The following is a 14,615-nucleotide window of genomic DNA, read 5'->3' on the forward strand; positions in this document are numbered from 1 at the left end:
AAACCAACTTATGCTTGCTTAAGGGGAAAGGTGAGTTGGGGTGCTGCATAAAACCAGAGATTGAAATTAGCACAGATACCGTTCCATAAGCCAAATATGTAATAGACAAGAGCTACTCCTTGCTCAACGAAGTGGACTCAACACCCTATATTAAACGCCTAAGAATATACCTGACTAGTAAGAATCTTAAAACCTATGGATTTATATGTCTCCGAAAGAGAATCAAGCATGTGTACAGCGGCATATATGCAGCAGTGATAGTATTGCTGAGGTTCGGTGAGCAAATGCAGACCCTTTGAAGTCATATTGCATATTACCCTTTCCGAGGGTCTCAACTCTCCAGGTTTAAGGGATTCTTCCTTCAGCTAAAACATGCATGTGGAACCCAGAGTATGATCCACCGTGTGATCGGGAAACGTGTTCAAATGTGTCTCAGTTTTCGTCCCCTGGTACTCGGGTGCAACATTCCAGACGCTTTACTAACACTCTCCCCACTTGGAGAGTCAGTGCCTTTAACCTTCTGTTTGTCCCAGTTTGCAATTTCTGCGGAAAATGAACAGGAATAGGGAGAACCCATGAGAGACTAGCTGGAGGTGTCTGGACGGGCAAATTTAACTCTCATTTCACACCAGGAAGAGGAATTAACCAAAATGCTCAATGTGCCGTGCCGGAACCACATTAAGGCCTGAAGCAATCCTGCGGTGTTGCGGCCAGCTCACAAGAAAGCGAGTTGAAGAAAGGAGATCAGGGGCACTGTCATTCACAAACCTGCAGAGTTATAAATGACAGCTATCGTCCAAAAATATATTGAAGTAAGGCTGCCAAAGGACTTGAAAGCGGGGCAGAATTGCAGGAAACCGATTTCAGGAGGTAGAATGGAATTGCATGTAAAGCATAGGAAAAGAGGCAGAACGTCCACAATGATGCACTTGCCCAAAAAGGGCGTGTGCGTTTTTTCCTGAATATATTCAGGAAAAAACGCATACGCCCTTTTTGGCCAACCAAGCAAGCTTGCAAAGGAAATCTGCACTACAATGACGTCTCACTTCCCCCAGGTCAAAAGGGCCATCTGAAAAAAGTGTAAAATCCAGAAAGGCAGGACAGGCCATGGAGAACTGGGAGCCTTGTTATTCTGATGGGCGGGATGTAAATTGCCAACAGCCACTCTGGAGAAGTGTATGGTGTTTCCTGAAACATCTAAAAAACAAAGCAACAGAGCCTAGGGCACTTCCAGTTATGGTCCTGTAGCTTAGGGAAATTAAAATAAAAAAGACACAGCCACCCCAAAGTTTGGGACGGCTCTGTTTACAAGAACCTCGTTTACAGTACAAGTTCAATATCGCAGAAAGCGAAAAATGGATAAAGAAGTTGTGGTACTTACGTACAATGCAATATCACTCAGCAATGAAATCTATGTCATCAGGCCCATAGCAGCATAATGAGTGGATTCAGGTATGATGATTCTAAGTGAAATAAGTCACAGAGAAAAAGAAACATCTTAAGATATCACTGCTACACGGAATGTAAACTTGGCTACACAGGAACTGAATTACAAAACAGAACAGGGTCTCAAATGTAGAAAACCAACTTATGCTTGCTTAAGGGGAAAGGTGAGTTGGGGTGCTGCATAAAACCAGAGATTGAAATTAGCACAGATACCATTCCATAAGCCAAATATGTAATAGACTAGATCTACTCCGTGCTCAACGAAGTGGACTCAACACCCCATATTAAACGCCTAAGAATATACCTGACTAGTAAGAATCTTAAAAGCTATGGATTTATATGTCTCCGAAAGAGAATCAAGCGTGTGTACAGCGGCATAAACGCAGCAGTGATAGGATTGGTGAGGTTCGGTGAGCAAATGCAGACCCTTTGAAGTCATATTGCATGGTACCCATTCCATGTGTCTCAACTCTCCAGGTTTAAGGGATTCTTCCTTCAGCTAAAACATGCATGTGGAACCCAGAGTATGATCCACCGTGTGATCGGGAAACGTGTTCAAATGTGTCTCAGTTTTCGTCCCCTGGTACTCGGGTGCAACATTCCAGACGCTTTACTAACACTCTCCCCACTTGGAGAGTCAGTGCCTTTAACCTTCTGTTTGTCCCAGTTTGCAGTTTCTTCGGAAAATGAACAGGAATAGGGAGAACCCATGAGAGACTAGCTGGAGGTGTCTGGACGGGCAAATTTAACTCTCATTTCCCACCAGGAAGAGGAATTAACCAAATGCTCAGTGTGCCGTGCCGGAACCACACTAAGGCCTGAAGCTATCCTGCGGTGTTGCGGCCAGCTCACAAGAAAGCGAGTTGAAGAAAGGAGATCAGGGGCACTGTCATTCACAAACCTGCAGAGTTATAAATGACAGCTATCGTCCAAATATATATTGAAGTAAGGCTGCCAAAGGACTTGAAAGCGGGGCAGAATTGCAGGAAACTGATTTCAGGAGATAGACTGGAATTGCATGTAAAGCATAGGAAAAGAGGCAGAACGTCCACAATGATGCAATTGGCCAAAAAGGGCGTATGCGTTTTTTCCTGAATATATTCAGGAAAAAACGCACACGCCCTTTATGGCCAACCAAGCAAGCTTGCAAAGGAAATCTGCACTACAATGAAGTCTCACAGCCCCCCGGTCAAAAGGGCCATCTGAAAAAAGTGTAAAATCCAGAAAGGCAGGACAGGCCACGGAGAACTGGGAGCCTTGTTATGCTGATGGGCGGGATGTAAATTGCCAACAGCCACTCTGGAGAAGTGACCGGTGTTTCCTGAAACATCTACAAAACAAAGCAACAGAGCCTAGGGCACTTCCACTTGTGGTCCTATAGCTTAGGGAAATTTAAATCAAAAAGACACAGTCACCCCAAAGTTTGGGAAGGCTCTGTTTACAAGAACCTCGTTTAAGGTACAAGTTCAATATCACAGAAAGCGAAAAATGGATAAAGAAGTTGTGGTACTTACGTACAATGCAGTATCACTAAGCAATGAAATCTATGTCATCAGGCCCGTAGCAGCATAATGAGTGGATTCAGGTACGATGATTCTAAGTGAAATAAGTCACACAGAAAAAGAAACATCATAAGATATCACTACTACACGGAATGTAAACTTGGCTACACAGGAACTGAATTACAAAACAGAACAGGGTCTAAAATGTAGAAAACCAACTTATGCTTGCTTAAGGGGAAAGGTGAGTTGGGGTGCTGCATAAAACCAGAGATTGAAATTAGCACAGATACCATTCCATAAGCCAAATATGTAATAGACAAGAGCTACTCCTTGCTCAACGAAGTGGACTGAACACCCCATATTAAACGCCTAAGAATATACCTGACTAGTAAGAATCTTAAAACCTATGGATATATATGTCTCCGAAAGAGAATCAAGCGTGTGTACAGCGGCATAAACGCAGCAGTGATAGGATTGGTGAGGTTTGGTGAGCAAATGCAGACCCTTTGAAGTCATATTCCATGGTACCCATTCCATGGGTCTCAAATCTCCAGGTTTATGGGATTCTTCCTTCAGCTAAAACATGCATGTGGTACCCAGAGTATGATCCACCGTGTGATCGGAAACGTGTTCAAATGTGTCTCAGTTTTCGTCCCCTGGTACATGGGTGCAACATTCCAGACGCTTTACTAACACTCTCCCCACTTGGAGAGTCAGTGCCTTTAACCTCCTGTTTGGCCCAGTTTGCAATTTTTGCGGAAAATGAAAAGAAATAGGGAGAACCAATGAGAGACTAGCTGGAGGTGTCTGGACGGGCAAATTCAACTCTCATTTCCCACCAGGAAGAGGAATTAACCAAAGGCTCAGCGTGCCATGCCGGAACAACACTAGGGCCTGAAGCAATCCTGCGGTGTTGCGGCCAGCTCACAAGAAAGCGAGTTGAAGAAAGGAGCTCAGGGGCACTGTAATTCACAAACCTGCAGAGTTATAAATGACAGCTATCGTCCAAAAATATATTGAAGTAAGGCGGCCAAGAGGACTTGAAAGCGGGGCAGAATTGCAGGAAACCGATTTCAGGAGGTAGACTGGAATTGCATGTAAAGCATAGGAAAAGAGGCAGAACGTCCACAGTGATGCACTTGGCCAAAAAGGGCGTATGCGTTTTTTCCTGAATATATTCAGGAAAAAACGCATACGCCCTTTTTGGCCAACCAAGCAAGCTTGAAAAGGAAATCTGCACTACAATGAAGTCTCACTGCCCCCCGGTCAAAAGTGCCATCTGAAAAAAGTGTAAAATCCAGAAAGGCAGGACAGGCCATGGAGAACTGGGAGCGTTGTTATGCTGATGGGCGGGATGTAAATTGCCAACAGCCACTCTGGAGAAGTGACCGGTGTTTCCTGAAACATCTACAAAACAAAGCAACAGAGCCTAGGGCACATCCACTTATGGTCCTATAGCTTAGGGAAATTAAAATCAAAAAGACACAGCCACCCCAAAGTTTGGGACTTTTCTGTTTACAAGAACCTCGTTTAGGGTACAAGTTCAATATCACAGAAAGCGAAAAATGGATAAAGAAGTTGTGGTACTTACGTAGAATGCAATATCACTCAGCAATGAAATCTATGTCATCAGGCCCGTAGCAGCATAATGAGTGGATTCAGGTACGATGATTCTAAGTGAAATAAGTCACACGGAAAAAGAAACATCATAAGATATCACTACTACACGGAATGTAAACTTGGTTACACAGGAACTGAATTACAAAACAGAACAGGGTCTAAAATGTAGAAAACCAACTTATGCTTGCTTAAGGGGAAAGGTGAGTTGGGGTGCTGCATAAAACCAGAGATTGAAATTAGCACAGATACCATTCCATAAGCCAAATATGTAATAGACAAGAGCTACTCCTTGCTCAACGAAGTGGACTCAACACCCCATATTAAACGCCTAAGAATATACCTGACTAGTAAGAATCTTAAAACCTATGGATATATATGTCTCCGAAAGAGAATCAAGCGTGTGTACAGTGGCATAAACGCAGCAGTGATAGGATTGGTGAGGTTCGGTGAGCAAATGCAGAACCTTTGAAGTCATATTGCATGGTACCCATTCCAGGGGTCCCAACTCTCCAGGTTGAAGGGATTCTTCCTTCAGCTAAAACATGCATGTGGAACCCAGAGTATGATCCACCGTGTGATCGGGAAACGTGTTCAAACGTGTCTCAGTTTTCATCCCCTGGTACTCGGGTGCAACATTCCAGAAGCTTTACTAAATTTCTCCCCACTTGGAGAGTCAGTGCCTTTAACCTCCTGTTGCCCCAGTGTGCAATTTCTGCGGAAAATGAAAAGGAATAGGGAGAACCAATGAGAGACTAGCTGGAGGTGTCTGGACGGGCAAATTTAACTCTCATTTCCCACCAGGAAGAGGAATTAACCAAAGGCTCTGTGTGCCGTGCCGGAACCACACAAGGCCCTGAAGCAATCCTGCAGTGTTGCGGCCAGCTCACAAGAAAGCGAGTTGAAGAAAGGAGCTCAGGGGCACTGTAATTCACAAACCTGCAGAGTTATAAATGACACCTATCGTTCAAAAATATATTGAAGTAAGGCTGCCAAGAGAACTTGAAAGTGGGGCAGAATTGCAGGAAACCGATTTCAGGAGGTAGACTGGAATTGCATGTAAAGCATAGGATAAGAGGCAGAACGTCCACAATGATGCACTTGGCCAAACAGGGCGTATGCGTTTTTTCCTGAATATATTCAGGAAAAAACGCATACGCCCTGTTTGGTAAACCAAGCAAGCTTGCAAAGAAAATCTGCACTACAATGAAGTCTCACTGCCCCCCGGTCAAAAGGGCCATCTGAAAAAAGTGTAAAATCCAGAAAGGCAGGACAGGCCATGGAGAACTGGGAGCCTTGTTATGCTGATGGGTGGGATGTAAATTGCCAACAGCCACTCTGGCGAAGTGACCGGTGTTTCCTGAAACATCTAAAAAACAAAGCAACAGAGCCTAGGGCAATTCCACTTATGGTCCTATAGCTTAGGGAAATTAAAATCAAAAAGACACAGCCACCCCAAAGTTTGGGACGGCTCTGTTTACAAGAACCTCGTTTACGGTACAAGTTCAATATCGCAGAAAGCGAAAAATGGATAAAGAAGTTGTGGTACTTACGTACAATGCAATATCACTCAGCAATGAAATCTATGTCATCAGGCCCGTAACAGCATAATGAGTGGATTCAGGTACGATGATTCTAAGTGAAATAAGTCACAGAGAAAAAGAAACATCACAAGATATCACTACTACACGGAATGTAAACTTGGCTACACAGGAACTGAATTACAAAACAGAACAGGGTCTCAAATGTAGAAAACCAACTTATGCTTGCTTAAGGGGAAAGGTGAGTTGGGGTGCTGCATAAAACCAGAGATTGAAATTAGCACAGATACCATTCCATAAGCCAAATATGTAATAGACAAGAGCTACTCCTTGCTCAACGAAGTGGACTCAACACCCTATATTAAACGCCTAAGAATATACCTGACTAGTAAGAATCTTAAAACCTATGGATTTATATGTCTCCGAAAGAGAATCAAGCATGTGTACAGCGGCATATATGCAGCAGTGATAGGATTGGTGAGGTTCGGTGAGCAAATGCAGACCCTTTGAAGTCATATTGCATATTACCCTTTCCAAGGGTCTCAACTCTCCAGGTTTAAGGGATTCTTCCTTCAGCTAAAACATGCATGTGGAACCCAGAGTATGATCCACCGTGTGATCGGGAAACGTGTTCAAATGTGTCTCAGTTTTCGTCCCCTGGTACTCGGGTGCAACATTCCAGACGCTTTACTAACACTCTCCCCATTTGGAGAGTCAGTGCCTTTAACCTTCTGTTTGTCCCAGTTTGCAATTTCTGCGGAAAATGAACAGGAATAGGGAGAACCCATGAGAGACTAGCTGGAGGTGTCTGGACGGGCAAATTTAACTCTCATTTCCCACCAGGAAGAGGAATTAACCAAATGCTCAGTGTGCCGTGCCGGAACCACACTAAGGCCTGAAGCAATCCTGCGGTGTTGCGGCCAGCTCACAAGAAAGCGAGTTGAAGAAAGGAGCTCAGGGGCACTGTCATTCACAAACCTGCAGAGTTATAAATGACAGCTATCGTCCAAAAATATATTGAAGTAAGACTGCCAAAGGACTTGAAAGCGGGGCAGAATTGCAGGAAACTGATTTCAGGAGGTAGAATGGAATTGCATGTAAAGCATAGGAAAAGAGGCAGAACGTCCACAATGATGCACTTGCCCAAAAACGGCGTGTGCGTTTTTTCCTGAATATATTCAGGAAAAAACGCATACGCCCTTTATGGCCAACCAAGCAAGCTTGCAAAGGAAATCTGCACTACAATGAAGTCTCACAGCCCCCCGGTCAAAAGGGCCATCTGAAAAAAGTGTAAAGTCCAGAAAGGCAGGACAGGCCATGGAGAACTGGGAGCCTTGTTATGCTGATGGGCGGGATGTAAATTGCCAACAGCCACTCTGGAGAAGTGTATGGTGTTTCCTAAAACATCTAAAAAACAAAGCAACAGAGCCTAGGGCACTTCCACTTATGGTCCTATAGCTTAGGGAAATTAAAATCAAAAAGACACAGCAACCCCAAAGTTTGGGAAGGCTCTGTTTACAAGAACCTCGTTTACGGTACAAGTTCAATATCACAGAAAGCGAAAAATGGATAAAGAAGTTGTGGTACTTACGTAGAATGCAATATCACTCAGCAATGAAATCTATGTCATCAGGCCCATAGCAGCATAATGAGTGGATTCAGGTACGATGATTCTAAGTGAAATAAGTCACACGGAAAAAGAAACATCATAAGATATCACTAATACACGGAATGTAAACTTGGCTACACAGGAACTGAATTACAAAACAGAACAGGGTCTCAAATGTAGAAAACCAACTTATGCTTGCTTAAGCGGAAAGGTGAGTTGGGGTGCTGCATAAAACCGGAGATTGAAATTAGCACAGATACCGTTAGATAAGCCAAATATGTAACAGACAAGAGCTACATCTTGCTCAACGAAGTGGACTCAACACCCCATATTAAACGCCTAAGAATATACTTGACTAGTAAGAATCTTAAAACCTATGGATTTATATGTCTCCGAAACAGAATCAAGCGTGTGTACAGCGGCATAAACGCAGCAGTGATAGGATTGGTGAGGTTCAGCGAGCAAATGCAGAACCTTTGAAGTCATATTGCATGGTACCCATTCCAGGGGTCCCAACTCTCCAGGTTTAAGGGATTCTTCCTTCAGCAAAAACATGCATGTGGAACCCAGAGTATGATCCACCGTGTGATCGGGAAACGTGTTCAAACGTGTCTCAGTTTTCGTCCCCTGGTACTCGGGTGCAACATTCCAGACGCTTTACTGACACTCTCCCCACTTGGAGAGTCAGTGCCTTTAACCTCCTGTTTGGCCCAGTTTGCAATTTCTGCGGAAGATGAACAGGAATAGGGAGAACCAATGAGAGACTAGCTGGAGGTGTCTGGACGGGCAAATTTAACTCTCATTTCCCACGAGGAAGAGGAATTAACCAAAGGCTCAGCGTGCCATGCTGGAACCACACTAGGGTCTGAAGCAATCCTGCGGTGTTTCGGCCAACTCAGAAGTAAGCGAGTGGAAGAAAGGAGCTCAGGGGCACTGTAATTCACGAACATGCAGAGTTACAAATGACACCTATCGTCCAAAAATATATTGAAGTAAGGCTGCCAAGAGGACTTGAATGCGGGGCAGAATTGCATGAAACCAATTTCAGGAGGTAGAGTGGAACTGCATTTAAAGCATAAGAAAACAGGCAGAACATCCATAATGATGCACTTGGCCAAAAAGGGCGTATGCCTTTTTTACTGAATATATTCAGGAAAAAACGCATAAGGCCTTTTTGGCCAACCAAGCAAGCTTGCAAAGGAAATCTGCACTACAATGAAGTCTCACTTCCCACCAGTCAAAAGGGCGATCTGTAAAAAGTGTAAAATCCAGAAAGGCAGGATAGGCCATGGAGAACTGGGAGCCTTGTTATGCTGATGGGCGGGATGTAAATTGCCAACAGCCACTCTGGAGTCGTGTATGGTGTTTCCTGAAACATCCAAAAAACAAAACAACAGAGCCTAGGGAACTTCCACCTATGGTCCTATAGTTTAGGGAAATTAAAATCAAAAAGACACAGCCACCCCAAAGTTTGGGACGGCTCTGTTTTCAAGAACCTCGTTTATGGTACAAGTTCAATATCGCAGAAAGCGAAAAATGGATAAAGAAGTTGTGGTACTTACATACAATGCAATATCACTCAGCAATGAAATCTATGTCATCAGGCCCATAGCAGCATAATGAGTGGAGACAGGTACGATGATTCTAAGTGAAATAAGTCACAAAGAAAAAGAAACATCATAAGATATCACTACTACACGGAATGTAAACTTGGCTACACAGGAACTGAATTACAAAACAGAACAGGGTCTCAAATGTAGAAAACCAACTTATGCTTGCTTAAGGGGAAAGGAGAGTTGGGGTGCTGCATAAAACCAGAGATTGAAATTAGCACAGATACCGTTCCATAATCCAAATATGTAACAGACAAGAGCTACTCCTTGCTCAACGAAGTGGACTCAACACCCCATATTAAACGCCTAAGAATATATCTGACTAGTAAGAATCTTAAAACCTATGGATTTATATGTCTCCAAAAGAGAATCAAGCGTGTGTACAGCGGCAAAAACGCAGCAGTGATAGGATTGGTGAGGTTCGGTGAGCAAATGCAGACCCTTTGAAGTCATATTGCGTGGTACCCTTTCCATGGGTCTCAACTCTCCAGGTTTAAGGGATTCTTCCTTCAGCTAAAACATGCATGTGGAACCCAGAGTATGATCCACCATGTGATTGGGAAACGTGTTCAAATGTGTCTCAGTTTTCATCCCCTGGTACTCGGGTGCAACATTCCAGACGCTTCACTAACACTCTCCCCACTTGGAGAGTCAGTGCCTTTAAACTCCTCTTTGGCCCAGTTTGCAATTTCTGTGTAAGATGAACAGGAATAGGGAGAACACATGAGAGACTAGCTGGAGGTGTCTGGACGGGCAAATTTAACTCTCATTTCCCACCAGGAAGAGAAATTAACCAAAGGCTCAGCGTGCCGTGTCAGAAACACACTGGGGCCTGAAGCAATCCTGTGGTGTTGCGGTCAGCTCACAAGAAAGCGAGTTGAAGAAAGGAGCTCAGGGGCACTGTTATTCACAAACCTGCAGAGTTATAAATGACAGCTATCATCCAAAAATATATTGAAGTAAGGCTGCCAAGAGGACTTGAAAGCGGGGCAGAATTGCAGGAAACTGATTTCAGGAGGTAGACTGGAATTGCATGTAAAGCATAGGAAAAGAGGCAGAACGTCCACAGTGATGCACTTGGCCAAAAAGGGCGTATGCGTTTTTTCCTGAATATATTCAGGAAAAAACGCATACGCCCTTTTTGGCCAAGCAAGCAAGCTTGCAAAGGAAATCTGCACTACAATGAAGTCTCACTTTCCCCCGGTCAAAAGGGCCATCTGAAAATAGTGTAAAATCCAGAAAGGCAGGACAGGCCATGGAGAACTGAGAGCCTTGTTATGCTGATGCGCGGGATGTAAATTGCCAACAGCCACTCTGGAGAAGTGTATGGTGTTTCCTGAAACATCTAAAAAACAAAGCAACAGAGCCTAGGGCACTTCCAATTATGGTCCTAAAGCTTAGGGAAATTAAAATCAAAAAGACACAGCCACCCTAAACTTTGGGACGGCTGTGTTTACAAGAACCTCGTTTACGGTACATGTTAAATATCACAGAAAGCGAAAAATGGATAAAGAAGTTGTGGTACTTACGTAGAATGCAATATCACTGAGCAATGAAATCTATGTCATCAGGCCCGTAGCAGCATAATGAGTGGATTCAGGTACGATGATTCTAAGTGAAATAAGTCACAGAGAAAAAGAAACATCATAAGATATCACTACTACACGGAATGTAAACTTGGCTACACAGGAACTGAATTACAAAACAGAACAGGGTCTCAAATGTCGAAAACCAACTTATGCTTGCTGAAGGGGAAAGGTGAGTTGGGGTGCTGCATAAAACAAGAGATTGAAATGAGCACAGATACCGTTCCATAAGCCAAATATGTAATAGACAAGAGCTACTCCTTCCTCAATGAAGTGGACTCAAGACGCCATATTACATGCCTAAGAATGTACCTGACTAGTAAGAATCTCAAAACCTATGGATTTATATGTCTCCAAAAGAGAATCAAGCGTGTGTACAGCGGCAAAAACGCAGCAGTGATAGGATTGGTGAGGTTCGGTGAGCAAATGCAGACCCTTTGAAGTCATATTGCGTGGTACCCTTTCCATGGGTCTCAACTCTCCAGGTTTAAGGGATTCTTCCTTCAGCTAAAACATGCATGTGGAACCCAGAGTATGATCCACCATGTGATTGGGAAACGTGTTCAAATGTGTCTCAGTTTTCGTCCCCTGGTACTCGGGTGCAACATTCCAGACGCTTTACTAACACTCTCCCCACTTGGAGAGTCAGTGCCTTTAACCTCCTGTTTGGCCCAGTTTGCAATTTCTGTGTAAGATGAACAGGAATAGAGAGAACCAATAAGAGACCAGCTGGTGGTGTCTGGACTGGAAATTTAATTCTCATTTCCACCAGGAACAGGAATTAACCAAAGGCTCAGTGTGCCGTGCCGGAACCACACTAGGGCCTGAAGCAATCCTGTGGTGTTGCGGCCAGCTCACAAGAAAGCGAGTTGAAGAAAGGAGCTCAGGGGTACTGTCATTCACAAACCTGCAGAGTTATAAATGACAGCTATCGTCCAAAAATATATTGAAGTAAGCCTGCCAAGAGGACTTGAAAGCGGGGCAGAATTACAGGAAACGGATTTCAGGAGGTAGACTGGAATTGCATGTAAAGCATAGGAAAAGAGGCAGAACGTCCACAGTGATGCACGTGGCCAAAAAGGGCGTATGCGTTTTTTCCTGAATATATTCAGGAAAAAACGCATACGCCCTTTTTGGCCAACCAAGCAAGCTTGCAAAGGAAATCTACACTACAATGAAGTCTCACTTCCCGCCGGTCAAAAGGGCCATCTGAAAAAAGTGTAAAATCCAGAAAGGCAGGACAGGCCATGGAGAACTGGGAGCCTTGTTATGCTGATGGGCGGGATGTAAATTGCCAACAGCCACTCTGGAGAAGTGTATGGTGTTTCCTGAAACATCTACAAAACAAAGCAACAGAGCCTAGGGCACTTCCACTTATGGTCCTATAGATTAGGGAAAATAAAATCAAAAAGACACAGCCACCCCAAAGTTTGGGGCGGCTCTGTTTACAAGAACCTCATTTACGGTACAAGTTCAATATCACAGAAAGCGAAAAATGGATAAAGAAGTTGTGGTACTTACGTAGAATGCAATATCACTCAGCAATGAAATCTATGTCATCAGGCCCGTAGCAGCATAATGAGTGGATTCAGGTACGATGATTCTAAGTGAAATAAATCACAGAGAAAAAGAAACATCATAAGATATCACTAATACACGGAATGTAAACTTGGCTACACAGGAACTGAATTACAAAACAGAACAGTGTCTCAAATGTAGACAACCAACTTATGCTTGCTTAAGGGGAAAGGTGAGTTGGGGGTGCTGCATAAAAGCAGAGATTGAAATTTTCACAGATACCGTTCCATAAGCCAAATATGTAATAGACTAGAGCTACTCCTTGCTCAATGAAGTGGACTCAACACCCCATATTAAACGCCTAAGAATATACCTGACTAGTAAGAATCTTAAAACCTATGGATTTATATGTCTCTGAAAGAGAATCAAGCGTGCGTACAGCGGCATACACCCAGCAGGTATAGGATTGGTGAGGTTCGGTGAGCAAATGCAGACCCTTTGAAGTCATATTGCATGGTACCCATTCCATGGGTCTCAACTCTCCAGGTTTAAGGGACTCTTCCTTCAGCTAAAACATACATGTGGAACCCAGAATATGATCCACCGTGTGATCGGGAACCGTGTTCAAATGTGTCTCATTTTTCGTTCCCTGGTACTCGGGTGCAACATTTCTAGACGCTTTACTAACACTCTCCCCACTTGGAGAGTCAGTGCCTTTAAACTACTCTTTGGCCCAATTTGCAATTTCTGCGTAAGATGAACAGGAATAGGGAGAACCAATGAGAGATTAGCTGGAGGTGTCTGGACGGGCAAATTTAACTCTCATTTCCCACCAGGAAGAGGAATTAACCAAAGGCTCAGCGTGCCGTGCCGGTACCACACTAGGGCCTGAAGCAATCCTGCGGTGTTGCGGCCAGCTCACAAGAAAGCGAGTTGAAGAAAGGAGCTCAGGGGCACTGTAATTCACAAACCTGCAGAGTTATAAATGACAGCTATCATCCAAAAATATATTGAAGTAAGGCTGCCAAGAGGACTTGAAAGCGGGGCAGAATTGCAGGAAACCGATTTCAGGAGGTAGACTGGAATTGCATGTAAATCATAGGAAAAGAGGCAGATCGTCCACAATGATGCACTTGGCCGAAAAGGGCGTATGCGTTTTTTCCTGAATATATTCAGGAAAAAACGCATACGCCCTTTTTAGCCAAGCAAGCAAGCTTGCAAGGGAAATCTGCACTACAATGAAGTCTCACTGCTCCCCGGTCAAAAGGGCCATCTGAAAAAAGTGTAAAATCCAGAAAGACAGGACAGGCCATGGAGAACTGGGAGCCTTGTTATGCTGATGGGCGGGATGTAAATTGCCAACAGCCACTCTGGAGAAGTGTATGGTGTTTCCTGAAACATCTACAAAACAAAGCAACAGAGCCTAGGGCACTTCCATTTATGGTCCTATAGCTTAGGGAAATTAAAATAAAAAAGACACAGCCACCCCAAATTTTGGGATGGCTCTGTTTACAAGAACCTCATTTACAGTACAAGTTCAATATAACAGAAAGCAAAAAATGGATAAAGAAGTTGTGGTACTTACGTACAATGCAATATCACTCAGCAATGAAATCTATGTCATCAGGCCCGTAGCAGCATAATGAGTGGATTCAGGTACGATGATTCTCAGGGAAATAAGTCACACAGAAAAAGAAACATCATAAGATATCACTACTACACGGAATGTAAACTTGGCTACACAGGAACTGAACTACAAAACAGAACAGGGTCTCAAATGTAGAAAACCAACTTATGCTTGCTGAAGGGGAAAGGTGAGTTGGGGTGCTGCATAAAACCAGAGATTGAAATTAGCACAGATACGGTACCATAAGCCAAATATGTAATAGACAAAGCTACTCCTTGCTCAACGAAGTGGACTCAACACCCCATATTAAACGCGTAAGAATATACCAGACAAGTAAGAATCTTAAAACCTATGGATTTCTATGTCTCCAAAAGGGAATCAGGCGTGTGTACAGCGGCATAAACGCAGCAGTGATAGGATTGGTGAGGTTCGGTGAGCAAATGCAGACCCTTTGAAGTCATATTGCATGGTACCCATTCCATGGGTCTCAACTCTCCAGGTTTAAGGGATTCTTCCTTCAGCTAAAACATGCATGTGGAACCCAGAGTATGATCCA

The sequence above is a fragment of the Orcinus orca genome, chromosome 2, assembly GCF_937001465.1.
Source record: "Orcinus orca chromosome 2, mOrcOrc1.1, whole genome shotgun sequence".
NCBI lineage: Eukaryota > Metazoa > Chordata > Mammalia > Artiodactyla > Delphinidae > Orcinus > Orcinus orca.